At 45.9% G+C, this 17,626-nt stretch overlaps 2 long non-coding RNA genes across 2 annotated transcripts; both read left to right on the top strand.

Annotated features, from left to right (window-relative positions):
- The first annotated feature begins 391 nt into the window (after positions 1-391).
- On the top strand, positions 392-1,036 carry LOC125548593. Its single transcript, XR_007301128.1, has 3 exons — positions 392-619; positions 754-807; positions 910-1,036. It is a non-coding gene; the product is annotated as an uncharacterized LOC125548593 (long non-coding RNA).
- Positions 1,037-1,087: 51 nt separating this feature from the next.
- LOC125548592 lies at positions 1,088-2,332 on the top strand. Its single transcript, XR_007301127.1, has 3 exons — positions 1,088-1,288; positions 1,719-1,985; positions 2,180-2,332. It is a non-coding gene; the product is annotated as an uncharacterized LOC125548592 (long non-coding RNA).
- Positions 2,333-17,626: the final 15,294 nt, after the last annotated feature.

The raw sequence follows: 17,626 nt of genomic DNA, 5'->3' as shown, positions 1-17,626 counted from the left end.
CCCGGGAGCGCTCGCATTCAATGCAGAACATCGGGGGACGGAACTTGCAGGACCCAGATCCATGCGTGGCGATGGGGAGGTCGTCGGTGACGCGTATGAAGGACGGAGTGCGGCTTCCCGGGTGGATCCATGGCGGCCCCTGGGCAGAAAGGAGATATGAGGTGAGGGAGAAAGAATGGACGGTGCGACGATCTCGGCAGGAACTCGCCGAAGCCAGGTGACGGTAGACAGGCGCAGGAGAAAGAGGGATCCGGCACGGCGGCGTGAAGTCCTTGCAGGTGGATGCATGTTGGCTTCCTCCGGCTATCACCGACGTGCACTGACAGGTGAGGAACAAAGAAACATGGTGAGTGTTTGAGGTGCCTTCTTTAGTTTCAGAATTGTCTAACCCTCTAGGTACATATTAGTAGGATGGAAAATACTTCTGCACAACATGGCCTTGAAATACAGAAATAGATTATGTCTTTTGTTAGACTAGATTGTTGCCTATGTTATGTTGTTTGCAGGCTATAATTGTTCACGGAGCCATGCAATTGGAGCTGAGGAAATTATCTGCATGGAATGTAAACAAGTGTTGAGCCAGTGCAGAGGGATGATCCTCAATTTGTTAATTGCAGAGGTATGCCATTTTCTCTATTTTCTCGTCGCTTGTTCAAAATTCCATCCATAGAAGAGTTTCTCGTGAGATGATTCTTTTGTGAATTATCCGTAAATTGCAAATAATATGGTAATGCTCTATGTCCGTGCATACAGGCCCACATAAAGTAAGGTCGATATGTGTTTATTTGACGGTACTCACGCTGTCAGGTTAGTTCCTTATGATGGGTTGTGATGTACATGAATTTAACTACCCTTCCAGTGCTGCAATTAAACTCATTTTCATGATGGAATAAATTTCTGCATCAACAGGATTGAATCTGTTGTCGGTAAAGAAAATGTTGGCTCGGATGTTATGGGCACAACCGGTGAGATGGTTGTTGTGTGGATAGAGAATCAGCTCCATGAAAACAAAACAAAGGAGCCGATATTGCAATAGGTTAACCAGGTTACTTTCTGATTTGCCTTGCCCTATACCATTCTCTGATGCAATGTAATTCGTGAAAGAAAGGTAACAGGTGACAATACTTTTGCCTTTTATTCCAGCTGCGTGAGCGTCTACGGAGCCCGAACAGGGAGTCAACAGTCAGCTACTGTCAGATCTCGAAAATGCGGGTTCTTTTATGACCACCATGGATCCCTCACCCCAAGTCATGATCCAGTTGCTGAATGTCCACAAGAAAATTTATGTGTAAGCAATGTTGCAGCCCAATCTCTCTCTCATACAGTATTCTATGTTTTGCAAGTTTGTGTTGGCCACCTATTTGTTAATATGCTTCTCAAGGTCTAAAAATACTCTCTCTATCTGTCTCTCTTTCTCTGTCATCCATCAAGCTCTGTTTTGCCAATCGTGCTAGCCACCTATTTGTTAATATGCTTCTCAAGGTCTAAACATATTTTATTAGATTTCTCACGCATCGTACAAGGATTATACTGAATAAATTTTAAAAGAGTGGAATCACATATCCAAAAGGCCAATTCATATAGAGGCAATGACCTACTGAACGTTGCTAATAATGATGCTACTATTTTTCAGAATAAACCCGAACCTACAGGAACCATATAGTAGTGGTGAAAAAATGGATAGAGTGATAAACAACTTTTGTATTTTTCTTATTCAGATTAAAGGGACCTCATTCCCCAAGCTACTCGACGAAAAATAAAATGTATGCATGCGCCAATGAATTCCAAAAATTAATCCTCATGTGTGTCCAAATATTTTGTCTGAGAAGTCCGAATGTTCAGTGTTGGAAAAGTATACCTCCCGCTGATAGAACAAGGGAAAGATCATTTCGTTGATGGCGAGTTCACACTGATGCTGATCACCGGCGCGCGTTGGCAGTGTCATGCTGCTTGGTCGGCACTGCAACTACACAGCTAAACAGGAGGTAGGTGAGGTGGGCCTGAGATACTAAGATTGTTGATTTTTGTGTGTGTTGGATCCAGTACGTATCAGTGATATTGGTAGTTCTCTATAGTACTCTGTTTGTATTAGTTTTACCTTTTTCATCATGATTGCTTAGTTGCATTATTTTTGCTTCTAACTATACTGCCCTAATGTTACTATACTTCCCTGCTGCAGATGATAGCGTCTCAAACTGGACTTTTTGATCATTTGATAAACGTTTGGAAATTCAAGCGTGGTCCTCTTCTGCAACCTATGACCTATTACTTCTTAATTTATGGACTATAAGTTTCAGTCATCCCTATATCGTCAGGTAATATAACAAGGTTGTTGTTTAGATCATATAATCAAGCATGTCTTCTTATCGGAATTAGTGATTGCCATGTTTGTTAAATTAAAGTTTCACTTGTCAGATCAGTTTACACACATTGAATTTTACTTAGGGTACCTCTAAGGTTTTACCTTCTGCAAAGATATAACACCTACAGATGATCTGGTTTTTCTTCTTCTAGACCCCCATGTGTGTGTGCGTATATGTGTGTGGGTAACTAATTTGCCCCGTGTATAGGTACACAACGATCAATATGAGAGGGTGCTCAGCTACATATTGATCCTTGTCAATATACTGAATTTGTACAAATTTACTGAATTTACAGATGGAGCTATATGTCCTCGGTGATGTACAAGCAAACACTAAATTGTTGCTGTGTACAATGTCCCTGAGTAATTCCTGGCGCTACAAGTTTTAAAATAAAAAGATGATGGGTCTCTACCATATTCAGCCTCCGCTTTAGAATTTGATTTGAACTATAGGACAACCGGTTGCTTCTGGTAATTTATGCCACTAATTCTCGGTCCTTTGTGTGATCTATGTTTTCCTTGCGCTTTTGCTTCTTATTTACATATTGGTATGGTGTCAGGTTTACTTGCCTACAAGTTTGGTTCCACTTGGTACGGACACCGTGCTCTGCTGTCAGCATATCTGTAGTATCAGGATATTATTACGACCTTGAATGCTGAATTTAAGGATGTCTTATCATGTACTCCTTCCGTTCCAAAATAGATGACTCAACTTTGTACTAACTTTAATACAAAGTTAGTATAAGGTTGGGTCATCTATTTTGGAACGGAGGGAGTATTACTTTGACTCCCTTCTGAATTATGAGGTCATCCCATAGTCGTCCACTAATCTGGTGTCTGGTCCATCTTCTTACCCTTATCATCCTCTGTCCAATCTTGCCCTGACTGTGTACAGACTGTTGAATACTTCAAACAATGAGCAATTTGAAGTTCATAAATATGACAAAAATATCTGAAAATGGATTCATTTTTGTTGAAATAACAATGTGTAGAGTGGAAATGCAGAACTATGTGTTCCTATTTCAACAACTGGTATTGAATATATGGTCAACCTTCTTAGAAAAAACTACAAAGTCTAACCATTATTGTGTGATACATATGGAAAACTGTGATGTCTATTTTTCTAAAATATTTTTACTTTATAAAAAGTTTTAAACATGCCATAGCATTATGTTTCATATTTTTGGCCAAGACGCTCTGCGGGGCGATGGCACATGGTCGGCAAGGCAGCGTTCTACAGCGCACCAGCCTGTAACAGAGGCGGCACCCAAGGCGCAGCCTTGGCCTTTGGTGCGCACCGCGGGGGCAGTGCTACCGGCCGCCGGCACGGCCCCGGAGCTGCTTCCCCAGACGGTGGTGACCATGGCTGTGGCCCATTGGCCCCCGGCCGGGTTCCCTGCGGAGGCGCGCGGGTGGCGGCCTCTGACTTGAAGTCTTCTTGAGATTTGTACGCCGATTGCTTGGCCGTCGCTTTGTATTGTCACTACATGTACTGAAGATTAGTTATTTTGCTTTCACTTGGAGTGTTTGCTGATGCTGATTTTTTTGTATGTGATTTTCTAATGATTGTGTGTCTGACCAAGCATAGTTGCGCTTCTGACAATGTATTGGCCTTCCTTTGCTGCACCAAAGTTAGTGAATTGTTCACCATGCTTGACTTTGTTCTAAGCAGGGAAATTTGTGGTGATTCGTAATCAAACTTGCAAAGAACATCCTTACTTCTGATTATGTTTGAAGAGGTATGATGGATGGTTGATCTAAGACCTACTGTTTGATGTTTGTTTGCCTTTGCTTTCTAACCAGTGAGGGCTGAAGTGACTGAATCTGGAAGTTATTTAGCGATTGATGCTCTGTCCCAAGTTAAGCATATTCTACTTCCGGTCACTGACCGCAACCCTTACCTCAGTTTTAATTCCTTGAGGTACCTTTGTGATGCCTTTATTTTTCCATGTCATTATTGTGCCTGCCATATGGAATTTTGAGTTTGAGTATTTATTTCATATTTGGTCAGCTTTCTTATTAAATGATAGCCCTTTGTGCTCCAGTTGAGTTGATTAAATCTTTTTCATATCACCATAGTTGATGAAGCAAAAGAATTCTACCCTCTATTTGGCTTGGGGTAAATAAAATATTGCCTTTATCTTTTCTGGGTGTACTGTTGTAACACCCCGGATATAACTTTCCCAATTTATACTCCAACTCTTGCCATTTCCGGCGTTAAGTTATATTTATTTCTCGGGTTCGGGTCTTTGTCTCCGTGTGTTGTTTTCGTTTTCATGCATCTCATATCATGTCATCATGCGCATTGCATTTGCATACGTGTTCATCTCATGCATTCGAGCATTTTCCCCGTTGTCCGTTTTGCATTCCGGCGCTTCGTTCTCCTCCGGTGGTCATTTCTAGCTTTCTTTCGTGTGTGGGCATTAAACATTTCCGGATTGGACCGAGACTTGTCATGCGGCCTTGGTTTACCACCGGTAGACCGCCTGTCAAGTTTCGTACCATTTGGACTTCGTTTGATACTCCAACGGTTAACCGAGGGACCGAAAAGGCCTCGTGTGTGTTGCAGCCCAACACCCCTTAAATTTGGCCCAAAACCCACCAAACTCTGCTCCATGTCCTAGAGTGTTCGATCACGATCGCGTGGCCGAAAACCGCACCTCATTTGGACTCTCCTAGCTCCACTTATGCCTATAAATAGCCCCCCCCCCCGTTTTCGGATTATCTTCCCACTCGAAACCCTAATTTTTCCTGATCCGCCGCTCCACCCGCCGACGGACACGTCCGATTCGGGCCGGACGTGTCCGCCCCGCCGCCTCCGGCCAATCCGCCGCCGCCACATGGACGTGCGCCCACATCCCCGCCGCCAGGCCCGGGAGGCCCGTGGCCGGCCCCCGAGGCCCACGCCGCCGCCCGCCTCCACCGGCTCCTCCGCCGCCCGCGCCCGACCTCCTCTTCCCCGGCGCCGGCGCCAGGAGCTCGCCGCTCCGCCGCCACCTCGTCGCGGTCCGGCCGCCCGCCACCCGCGCCTCCTCTCACCGCCCGACGACGCCACCGCCCTCGCCGGCCGCCGCGGCGCCCGCCCCCCGCGCCTGCCTCCGCCGCCTCGGCCCCGCCTCGCCCTCGCCGTCCGGCGGCCTTCCCCCGCCGGCTGCTTCCTCGACGTCGGCGGCCGTCCTCGGCTTCCGTGCCGCCGGTGAACAGTGTCGCCCGCGCGATCCAGATCTGTGCTACAGTAAACCCTAGGGTTGACTTTTGCCTCTCTCCGTTAAGTTTTTATGCCTACTTTGACCGGCCGTATCTCCGCATCCGTAGCTCCGGTTTGGGCATATAATATATCAAAATGTTCGCCTCGACGAGTACATCATTTCATTCCATTGCATCATTTTCATTTGAGCTCATCCTGATGCCCTAAATGTTGTTAGAAGGAGGCTTCGTGAGTTAATTGTCAGATCTGCTAGTTCATCTTAGACTTTTGTCATTTTTGCCATGATTATTGTGTGCATGCTATGCCTGTGAGTCCTTCATATGTTTTGTTAAGCATTTTGTCTTCTTTCCATAGGTTCAACCCATGCATTTTTAGGGTGTGTGTGTTGTCTTGTGCAAGCTTGCAAAGAGAGGTACCTGAGATTGCTGATTTCAGGGACTTAGTGATTTTCACCAAGTCTGGGATATTTTAGTTCATGATGCTATATGTCCAGCTTGTTTCCTAGTGATCCGTGCCTCTTTTGAGGATGATCAGTAAGGGAGTTTTGATATTTATGTTATGCTCTATCCATCCATGTCTTTGTTTGCATATGTGGAGTGCTCTAGGTTGACTCAATCGAGCTCAACTTTTGCTTCGTTGTTAATCTGGGCAGACCGTCAACTTGTTTGCGATTTTGCCGATGCTACCGTTAGTGTTCCATGCATGCTATGCCTTTGTTCTTGCCATGTGTAGCTAGCATATTGTGCCTTCTCGCTGGTTATATGCTTTCCTTGCCATGACTTGCACCGTAGTGAGTGCATCCAGCTCGTTTACATGCCTTCGTGAGTTAAATTTCTGCATGTTTCAGTTTTCACTAAGTCTGAAAACTGATTGTGTTCGAGCTATGTTCGTGAGCTCGGTAGAGTATTTTGTGAACCCTTTTGGCCCCAGGTCACTTTGGGTGTTTTGTTAAGCTTGTTGAGTAGCTCCATGCCATGTTCTTACTTGTCATGTTCAGGTTTTGTATCATGTTGTTTTGGTGCTCCGAAGAGGGCTTCGTGATCTGAAATTTCAGGCTAGTGTTAATTTCACTAAGTCTGGAATCTGTTTTGCGTTTGCGTTTTTGCCATGCTTGTTTGAACCTCTTAATGGATGAATTTGCCTATGGCTCAGTGTTAGTGTTTTGTTAACCATCTTGTGTAAATCACTGCCATGTATTTTGTTTTCACGTTTGGTGGCTGTAGCATGTTCATTTCGTTGCATTTAGATGCCTACTTGCTGTAAATCGCAGACCGGCGGCATACCTTAAAACGCTTGCCATTTCCAAACCGTAACTCCGATTCCAATGATCTTTATATAGTTTTCAAGAGATTTCATCCCCTCTATCCAGTGGCACCCTTGGAATTCCAAGTTGAGGCCAGGTTCATGCATTTCCTGTCATATCTTGCATTTTGCATCCCGCATCGCATCCCGCATAGCATGTCATCATTTCATCATATTGCTTGGTCTTGCACGTGGTTGATTGTATCCTTGTTGCTTGTTTGTATTGTTGGGTAGAGCCGGGAGACGAGTTCGCTACCGAGGAGCCCGTTGAGTTTGCTTGTGAGGATCCAGTCAACTCTGACAACTGTGCAGGCAAGATGATCATACCCTCGAAATCGCTACTATCTTTGCTATGCTAGTTTGCTCGCTCTTTTGCTTTGCCAATGCTACGATGCCTACCATTTGCTTGTCAGCCTCCCAATTGCATGATTGAACCTTTAACCCACCTTGTCCTAGCAAACCGTTGATTGGCTATGTTACCGCTTTGCTCAGCCCCTCTTATAGCGTTGCTAGTTGCAGGTGAAGATTGGAGCCGTTCCTTGTTGGAACATTTATTTACTTGTTGGGATATCATTATATTGCTATGTTATCTTAATGCATCTATATACTTGGTAAAGGGTGGAAGGCTCGGCCTCTCGCCTAGTGTTTTGTTCCACTCTTGCCGCCGTAGTTTCTGTCATATCGGTGTTATGTTCCCGGATTTTGCGTTCCTTACGCGGTTGGGTTATAATGGGAACCCCTTGATATTTCGCCTTGATTAAAGCTTTTCCAGCAATGCCCAACCTTGGTTTTACCATTTGCCACCTAGCCTTTTCTTTCCCTTGGGTTCTGCAGACTCAAGGGTCATCTTATTTTAACCCCCCCCCGGGCCAGTGCTCCTCTGAGTGTTGGTCCACCTGTCAGCTACCGGTGGCCACCAGGGGCAACTCTGGGCTGGCCTACCCGTACCTAGGACAATCTGAGTGTGCCTTGAGAAAGAGATATGTGCAGCTCCTATCGGGATTTGTCGGCACATTCGGGCGGTGTTGCTGGTCTTGTTTTAACCTGTCGAAGTGTCTTGAGTTACCGAGATACCGAGTCTGATCGGAACGTCTTGGGAGGAGGTCTTTTCCTTCGTTGACCGTGAGAGCTTGTCATGGGCTAAGTTGGGACTCCCCTGCAGGGATTGAACTTTCGAAAGCCGTGCCCGCGGTTATGGGCAGATGGGAATTTGTTAATGTCCGGTTGTAGATAACTTAAACCTTAATTAATTAAAACGAATCAACTGCGTGTGTTGCCGTGATGGCCTCTTCTCGGCGGAGTCCGGGAAGTGGACACGGTGTTGGAGTAATGCTTGCGCAGGTTGTTCCTTCTAGTTTCTCGCTCGCGCTTTGCCTCCTCTTCTCGCTCTCCTTTGCGAATAAGTTAGCCACCATATATGCTAGTCGCTTGCTGCAGCTCCACATATACTTGCCTTATCCTGTCCTATAAGCTTAAATAGTCTTGATCGCGTGGGTGCGAGATTGCTGAGTCCTTGTGGCTCACAAATACTATAATTCCAGATGCAGGTCCAGGTGATTCCGCTCCAGGTGACGAGTACGAGCTCAAGTGGGAGTTCGACGAGGACTCTCAGCGTTATTATGTTTCCTTTCCCGATGATCAGTAGTGGTGCCTAGTTGGGGTTCGATTCAGGGCCTTGTCGCATGTTGGGTTCTTTTCCATTTTGGCGCCGTAGTCGGGCCATGAGTGTTTGTTTGATGAATGTTATTTATGTACTCTGATGTGACGTGGCGAGTGTAAGCCAACTATGTTATCTCCCCCTTTTATTATGTATTACATGGGATGTTGTAATGATTGCCTGACTTGCGACATTGCTTTCAATGCGGTTATGTCTCTAAGTCGTGCCTCGATACGTGGGAGCTATAGCCGCATCGAGGGTGTTACAACTGAGAAGTATTTCTCAAATTTGCGCAGGACAATGGGTCCAAGAGTTGATGGTTGGGAAGTATCTTTGAAAGGAATGATGGGCATAGTGGTACTTCTTGGGCTTGTCATTACTTCCATCTATTGGGGAGTGAACAAGCTTGTGTTGAATGATGATTCTCTTCCAAAATCCGACCACAAGAAGAAAAAGGTCAGTAGAATACTTGAATGTGCTTCGTTGACGCGAGCAGTCTTAGAAGATCGGTACATATGTACTTATTTCTGACGTCCAAATTTCATCGTACAAAAAGAAATACTCAGTGTAATCTTTATCTCTGATGTTTTCAAAAATTAAATTAAAAAATGTTGCATAATGGCACGTGGAGCAGGTTACATTTCATTTTTTGCCCGGTGCAACGCACGGGCATTTGTACTAGTTTAAATATAAAAAACTCATTGCAAACGTTTTAGTTAGAACACCTGTATGCAATCCGACAGCTTCCCCAGGAAGCCAAGGGAAAATGTGCCGAGCAGGATTTCTGCATGCCTTCAACGCAAATGGTTGTTTTGCATGACCCATGTGCAACCACGTACAAACAATTGGGTAAGATTTGCATATCTGTCATTTTGGGTATGTTGCCATTTCTCAAACTGGAAAGATTGACATGTGTTTATCTAGTAACACTGCCATTTGTCAACCTTGTAACACTACGATTTGTAAAAATATGCAGCTACAAATCACTAGCACTATCTAATTTTTGCAACTAAAATCACTAGCACTGTTCATATGGACACCACTAGCAGGCGTGAGTTCATGGACACATACGCAAATGTACCATTGATTACATACAACAAGTCATCAACCCACAACAACAACGAGGATACACGTTGGATTATAGATCATTTCCAACAAAACATTCTAGTAAAGTTTTTCTCACACAACAAATAACAAAGTGATGAAATGAACTTCAGCTCAACCACTCGTCGGCGTTGGAAACTCTTGCTTTGAACCATAAGTGATTCTCTTGGAAGGGCCAGCTACTGTCAATCTCAAGACCAACGCGGGGATGATCATCTAGGCTGAAGTGGCCTACTATATCATGACCAGGGTAGGGAACCACTGCAATGTCCGAGGTATAGATACAGTTGCTTCTCATAAATGGTAGTAACATTGTGTTGACAGCAGCTGGATCGCCTTCCACCATCATTGGATAGTTTTGTCCAAGGAAGAGCGAGTTTCCTCCAAGACTTTCAATACTAAACCAGGGAGAAGGTGTTGGCGCTAGTACACCAGTATCCATCCCGAACACCCTCCAACGGATGTTGGAATAGGTTTCGAGAGTGCGACCATACGAGACAACACCTGCTTCCTTAGTAACATCAGCAGTGCCCCGTATACAGACAAGAAGAGGTGATCCATCGGAATAAGTTGCCAGGCGCCACTGAGTATATGGGTCCTGCTCGTCGTCATGCTCGTGAATAAAATTTGCAAGTATAGGTGGTGGAATGTCCACAGGACCATGGAAACACAAGAAGGTTAATTAGTAAAGGGAAACTATCTAACCCGCATGCATGTGGATGAAACAATTATAATTATGGTGGAAGACAATACCGAAATCATGAGGATTCCATGCAAAAACAATGCCACGAGTGGAGGCAGCAAACACAAGATCCTCGTATTAAATTGCATCACAATACTCATCCATGTATAGAAACTGATTTTTGAGCAATATCCATCGAGGCATGAAAGTAAGGAAGGGAACAAGCTTGTCGAAGATAGCAACAACTTCATAGTTCGTGTAATCCCAAGAGCGGTTGGGAACTCGACAGATTGCTATCTTTCATAGACGACAGTTACCATGATCGTATTTGAACTCACGTAGACCATCTGTGTGCTCAACCTCTGGGCAGTCTGAGATTTTTGGAAGTGGAACCCGGTGACAAGTGTACACATTCACAAGTTCCCACTCGCAGTTGTACCCAATATAAACAACCCAATCTCCATTTGTGCCTACCCAAGCCTTGCCCTCAAGCGATGGCATATTAACATCATGCGTATCATTATCAAGCGGCATCAACTTACACAAGGCGAGGCTTCCCTTGTCCCTGTGCCAGTCAGCAGGGTCACGGCGAAGAAGATAGGGGAGATCAAACCGCTCCTGGACCCTTGCATTCCTTGTAATGATGTTATTAGTTGAGTCGAGAATGGTCTTGAATGAACCTGCCATGCTAGCCGAGGTGATGACGTCGCACCGATCAATGAGTTCCTCCGCCGCGTCATCATTCAGATTGGGGAAAGAATAACGGGGTCGTTCCCGACTTGTTCCCTCCATGAAGAAGATGATCAAACAATGGCAGAAGGAAGGGTGAAGGCAAATGGAGGAGGGGGAAGAGCTAGCGTGCAACAGTAGTTCCAAATCGAGAGGGAAAGGCGAAGAGTCGTTGGATGGTTGCCATGGTACACGAAGAGGCACCTGGGGAGCAAACGGTTGCCACAGAGGTCACACACTGACGACAAGGGCCGAGTGAACCGCATGCAATCCCATCGCACAACACGCACGTCATGTTAAGTTGAACCGTTTATGTACTCTTGTGTCAACGCAAACAGTTCATCCGAGTAAACCGCATGCCGTATATCCCACACACCTTGATCTGGCTGACCGTTTCTTTTGTGTTGCCTAATCACAAACAGTTCATCCGAGTGAACCGTATGCTGTATATCGCACACACCTTCATCTGGCTGCCCGTTTCTTTTGTGTTTCCTAATCACAAACAGTTCATCCGAGTGAACCGTATGCTGTGTATCGCACACGCCTTCATCTGGCTGCCCATTTCTTTTGTTCCTCCTCATCGCAAACAGTTAATTGAACTGAACCGTATGCCCTTCATGGCACACGCAACTAAAACCTGAACCGTGTTTGATGCATCCATCATCGCAAACGTTTTATACATTTCTGACGGTTTTCATACATCACCATTTGCGATTATGGCATCGCACATAGTTTCTCTAAGGGTCTCTGATCGAAGTATCGCGTTAGCAGCATCCTGCAGTAGTGCTAGGAGATGGTGCGAGAGGACTCCTATGTCGAGGGGGGAGGAGTGTGCGAGTATGAGGTCGATGAAAAGAGGGGCGGGAGTGTGCACCTACGTGGAGCCGTATTGGACATAGGGGGCATGGACGGTGAGAAGAGAAGAGGGGAAGTATGCGTTTGTGGTAGGCACACTTGGCTAGAGAGGTATATCGATCGGTGTGTGTCGGAAATAAGGAGCCGGGGGGCCTAAACACACCACGGGTGAACGACCTAAAGAGAAATGGCGAACGTGCGAGATGGAGGGGACGCAGAGGGAGGGTGAGAGGGGGCGGGCGTGTGCATGCACGATAGAAAGTTAGCGCTAGCTAGCTACAAAGAGAAGAGGATCGTGAAGGTGTAAAAGACGAACAGAGATCGGAATTCATTATAAAAAAGTGGATACGGATACTTGAAGAAGATATCATAATGTAGAACATTTATTATAATTTGGGCTAATGTGTGGCTTTTGCAGCTCAAGGCTAAATACTTGTCATAATGTAGGGGGCGGGGCACTGTACTTTGTGTGATAAACACGGTGTATGTATGGAACATGGTTTTGATTATGAATATCTAGTTAGTACATCAAATGTACTATTATTTGGAATCAACATCAAGTGTATTCAAAAAATTGAATTCGTGTTCATATAGTACACACAGTTCATATCTATCTCTATAGTAATCATGTGGTGTGTTGTTAAGGTAATACACGAATGATGGTTGAAGTTGGCAACAACCATGATTGTAGATTCTTATTCAAATAGAGAAACGAATTCAAATTTAGTTCGAATTGCAGCGGTAGTATAGATATTTGGAATGCACTAAAATGTTGGTATGAGTAGGTTACATGCATTATACAGCCAGCTAAAAAATTTAATTGGACATAACATGGATTTATAGCTTTGAGTAGCATTTGTATAGTAAAACGGGACAAGACTCTCTCTTTGTGTGGTGTGAATAGTTTTCTTTTTTCTTTTTTTCATTGAGGGAAGTGAGAATTTATTTGGTACGTACAAGTACAATATTACACGTTAGGCTTGTCCCTAAAATTGAACCCGCGCCTTGTTATATCCCGAAAATTCAGATATCGTGCTCACAAAACTTGCGCCTTCACAACCCGCACCTTGCTATCCCGACATTACAACGCGCGTGAAAACTCCCTCCAGCTGCCAAATCCCGACACGCAAAATCTCGCTTCTAACCTTCACTCGAAAGGGCCGCTAGTTCAAATCGGTAGGGGTACTTTTGTAACACACCCTACTTTTTGGAAAAGCGCGTCCCTAAGTCATGGTCCCCCCTCCCATCGCCTCCTTTTCATGATTCGAAATCCCAGGACGCCATAACCTCTCCGCTCCACCTACGAAACCCCACCCTCCTCCGTCCGCCACCTCATCGCTGCCTAGCCGGAGCCTCTTCCCCGACGATGTCGTCCACCGCAACAGCTCGACGTCCCTCATCCACCTCCCTGGAAGAGGATCCATCGTCCATCTCGTCGTCCCGCCGGTTCAGCCGCCCCATCCTTCACCTCCAAGGAGATGCTCCGACGATCGCCTCGTCTATCGCGGCTGCTCCATCCCCACAGCACCGCCTTAACCTGCTCCACTGGAACCATAGCATCCTCACCGACTCCTCGGATGAAGCCGAGGCCTACTCGGCGCCACCAAAGAGGTTGTACACTCATCGCATCGCACCTTCTCCTTAACTCGACCTCCCGGCGCCGACGGTGCTCCATTCCGCACCCCCATGGAGCGGCTACCTCGAAGCCGACGCCGCGGGCGACATCTCCATGGCGGCTCTCCCCCAGTGCGAGGCCCCTTTGGCGGCGGCGTCCATACCAGCCAGATCTGTTGCTGCTACTCCGGCTCTCGCTCGCTCACTCGCGCTGCTACTGCTCCGACTCTCGCTCGCTCGCGCGTGCTACTACTCTGCTCCAATTTAGCTACACTTCAGTCGACTGAATCGACTTTTGGGTCAGTCGATTTTCAGGGGGTGGGGGGGGCTCGCCGGAGTTAAGGAAGAACCACCCGCAGTGGGGAGGGGGCTCACCGGAGAGGTACCCCACTATCTATCTTTGGGTTCAGGGTGGGGGCGGTGGTCGCCAGCGGTGGGGGGGCGGTGGCGTGGGGATCACCGGAGAAAAAGCTCGGCACGAGGGGGCTAGAGGGCTGGCCAAGGCGGCGACGGGCCGGCGGTGGGGAGTTGTTTCGGCCGGTGGTGGCTGGCGGCTCAGGGGGTGCAGGTTGAAGATGAACTGCAGGACCTCCCTAAACTACATGTGAAGTGTCTCTCTGCTACCATTGCGTTCAATTTGGACAGTAACATTCAGATTCCACAGTAAATTTTAGTTTCGACAGTTAAGTTCATAGTCAACAGATTTTACCTCATCTGTTGTAGTCAGGTGGTTTTTGGTGATGTAAATTTTACATCTATCACTTTTTGGTAATGTATTTTACATCATCTATAGGAGATGCTATTAGAATCCCACTTGAGATTAACGATGTCTGTCTTGTGCTGCTTCAGCCTCGACGTCTTACGTCTCACCGGAGCTGCTCCAACGACGGAACGATCCATCACAACAGAGCAGTGCCCTGGACGCCGTTTACAGATTCCTCAGATCTTACTCCACACCTCTGACAGACACCTCTGCCTCAACTTCTTTAACGACCAACCCAATGATGCTGAGGTCGGCACGGTTATGGCAAAGAGGTTGTACACCTGTCGCATCACTTATTACTCTACATTCATGTCAATCTATTAGGGCTATTTTGGTTCAACGGAAAAACATAGCAATTGGAAATTTTCCTATGGCACTCTACTATTCAATTATTCATGCATTTTGTTAAAAGGAATGGAGCAAAACATCCACCTGGACCTACTTTTAAAAATCCTATGCATGAAAACAATACCAAGTGCATTAGTGGTAGAATAACATTCTAACTATACACTCTTTCATATGGTTTCACTTTATTTTGGTCATGTTTCTTCGCATTCCGTTGCTCTTCCAATTCCTATGAACCAAACACCCAAGTTGACAGAAATCATGTGTTTACAAATGCCCTGTTTACCATGTGCATTCCTATCCTATTCCAGTATTTTTCCTATCCCTGCGTTTTTGGAATCATGCAAGCCAAATGAGCCCTTACAGAATTACTTCAGTTACACATAGGTGTTGAAGAAAACTTTGTGTGGTTTGTCCTGCTCCTTCCGCGATGTCGTCCACCTCACCTAAGCTGCTCCATCGACAGAAGGATCGACCAAACCAGACATCACAACTCCTGACCGTCTTTCGCCTCCTCAGATCTCCTTCCCTGGCGCCGGCACCCACTGTAACGGCATCACCATCATCGACTCAGCAGATGAACCTGAGGAGTACACAGGTCCACAAGAGAGGTCGCACTCTTTTGTTTCTGCTTATGTTATTCATTGCTTAAAATTACCTCCTACTTTATCGTCATGCTCACCTCTTAGACTCCAAGTTAGGTCCAAATTAATGTTCAAACTTGAGTTATAAATTAGTTGTGGGGCACATATCGAGGCAGCAATGAATAGTATCTCTGTCTAATATCTGGTTCACCTAGGGTATGCCTATGTTGTTCATCTTGGGTGGGAAACAAATAGTAAAGCAATCATCAACTGTCTTTTTATTAAATTAAAGCAATCATCAGCGTGCTATCATTATTTTTGGATCCATCCACTGGTTGTTACCATCACTCTAGATTTCTGCATGCTCTCCTTACATAATCTCACCATATTTTTTCATATGCATGTCAGATATTGTACACAGTCATGCTGAACATATAGAGAAAAAGAGAAGAGTTTTGCGCGCCAATACAATGTCATGCAACATCGCTCCATGGTGGGTTCAATGGCAAACCCTCCCCCCTCCCCTCTCCAGATTGTAATCCAGAGGAAGATATCTGTTCTGAGGCGGATTTAGACGTAGCTGACCACTCTTATTTACCCCGCAAGGTGTTTGCTCTACCTTGGCATGATGATGTTAGTCATATCATGCATATGTTGCCTTGCAGTGCCTACTTTTGACATCATATATGTCATCTCCTTAGTTTAGACATGTTCTGTAATGCCACTTGTTTAGTTTCTATATCATATATGGGAATTATGCGGTCTCATGTCTTTTAGCCAGCCATAATATATGTGAAATGTGCAATGCCATCATGTTTAACTAGGCATCATATATTCGAACGATATCTTGCCCATCCATTTCTTCATTACATTTCCATTTGTCGACAATGTTTGTACATTAAACTACTCTTCCTGTGAATCAGTCATTTGAGTGGGAGATGGAAAAATCTGGAGTGAAAACAAGGCCTTCAGAGCAGTCTCATGTCTTGAGCTATTCTGAAGTTGTTTGAGTTATGGACTTGTTTTGCTGCCGCGTTTATTTGCACTGGTGGCCAATTTAGACGGCTGGTGTATATAATATGCTGCTTTGTTCCCTATATTTGCACTGGTGGTGAACTTTGATGCCCAGTGGATGTAATATGTGTAATAGCCATAATAGCCTAGCATTAGTTCCTTGCTTATTTATTTCCTTATTGTATTGTTTAGTTGTTTGGTTGTAGTCACTGTAGTTCTTTGTCCACGTTTTTCTAGTGGCCACAATAAACTAGGCCACAATAACCATGGCAACACACGGACTGTTGTGACCATGGTCCTACTCCCTACTGTAGTGGCCATGGCCCTCCACGGGCTATACGATCCATGGGCCTTCCACGGGCCGTAGGATCCATGGGCCTTCTACGGGCCGTAGGATCCATGGGCCTTCTATGGGCCATATAATCATTTCGTCAAACATGGGCCGTACTATTCGTGGACCAATGACGGACCGCAAAATGGGCCGTAAACGGGCTAGAGTGGAAATCGTCTGTTTTATGGCCCGACCATAATGGGCCGTTAATAGGTCGTAATTGATGATGCTACGAAAACAGCCCAACGTGTTAACGAGCCACAAGAAGGCGACTGTAACCACAGGCCGAATTTGGCCCACAAGCTGAACAGGCCAGTAACGGACCGTAAGTAATCGAACTCTGGAGATGAGCCCAAGAATAAATGGGCCCTTAGAAGGCCAAAAGTTAACACGGGCTGGAAACAGCCGACGGACCAATGGGCCATTAAGGGGTATAAAGCAATACACTATTCATTACGGGCCAGTTTCACCATGGGCCATTAATGGGCCAAGATTTACAAAGGGCCTCATATGGGCAGAAAGACGTCATGGGCCATACATGGGCCGGAAGTTACAACGGGCTGGAATCATACTGGACGGCCTAGATGATGCTACTAGGCCTATTTGGGTAAGCCGTAACGGATCGTGACCTAGCGGGCTGTAAATGGGCGATATGCTAACAGGCCATTAACAGGCTTTCCGTGGGCCGGACCGCTACCTCTTTGACCAAGTCAAACGGGCCAGCCTTTTCACCGGAATGTGCCTCTGTTGGGTCGTGCCACATGTCGACGTATCATAGGCGCCTCATGTCCAATGAGTGGATGACATCTGTCCCAACGGTGAGCCAACACATGTTTCCTCCGACCAATGAGAATTTTACACGTGGAAAATCCCCATTGGTCCGGGTTGTTAACGGGTTATCAGATCCAAAACCAGACCCGATAGCTTAACGGTGACCCGTTATGGTGGATGCCATGTGCCAGCCACCCTTGACGAAATCACTTCCATGACGCGCCATTTATCATCGTGGAAGTGGACACTTCTGTGATGATAATTTTGGTAATGTCATGGAACACTTCTACGATAGCACAGGTATG

Source organism: Triticum urartu, chromosome 3 (assembly GCF_003073215.2).
Source record: "Triticum urartu cultivar G1812 chromosome 3, Tu2.1, whole genome shotgun sequence".
Taxonomy (NCBI): Eukaryota; Viridiplantae; Streptophyta; class Magnoliopsida; order Poales; family Poaceae; genus Triticum; species Triticum urartu.
The sequence above is the reverse complement of the archived record's forward strand: the minus strand, read 5'-3'. Positions and strand labels throughout refer to the sequence as shown.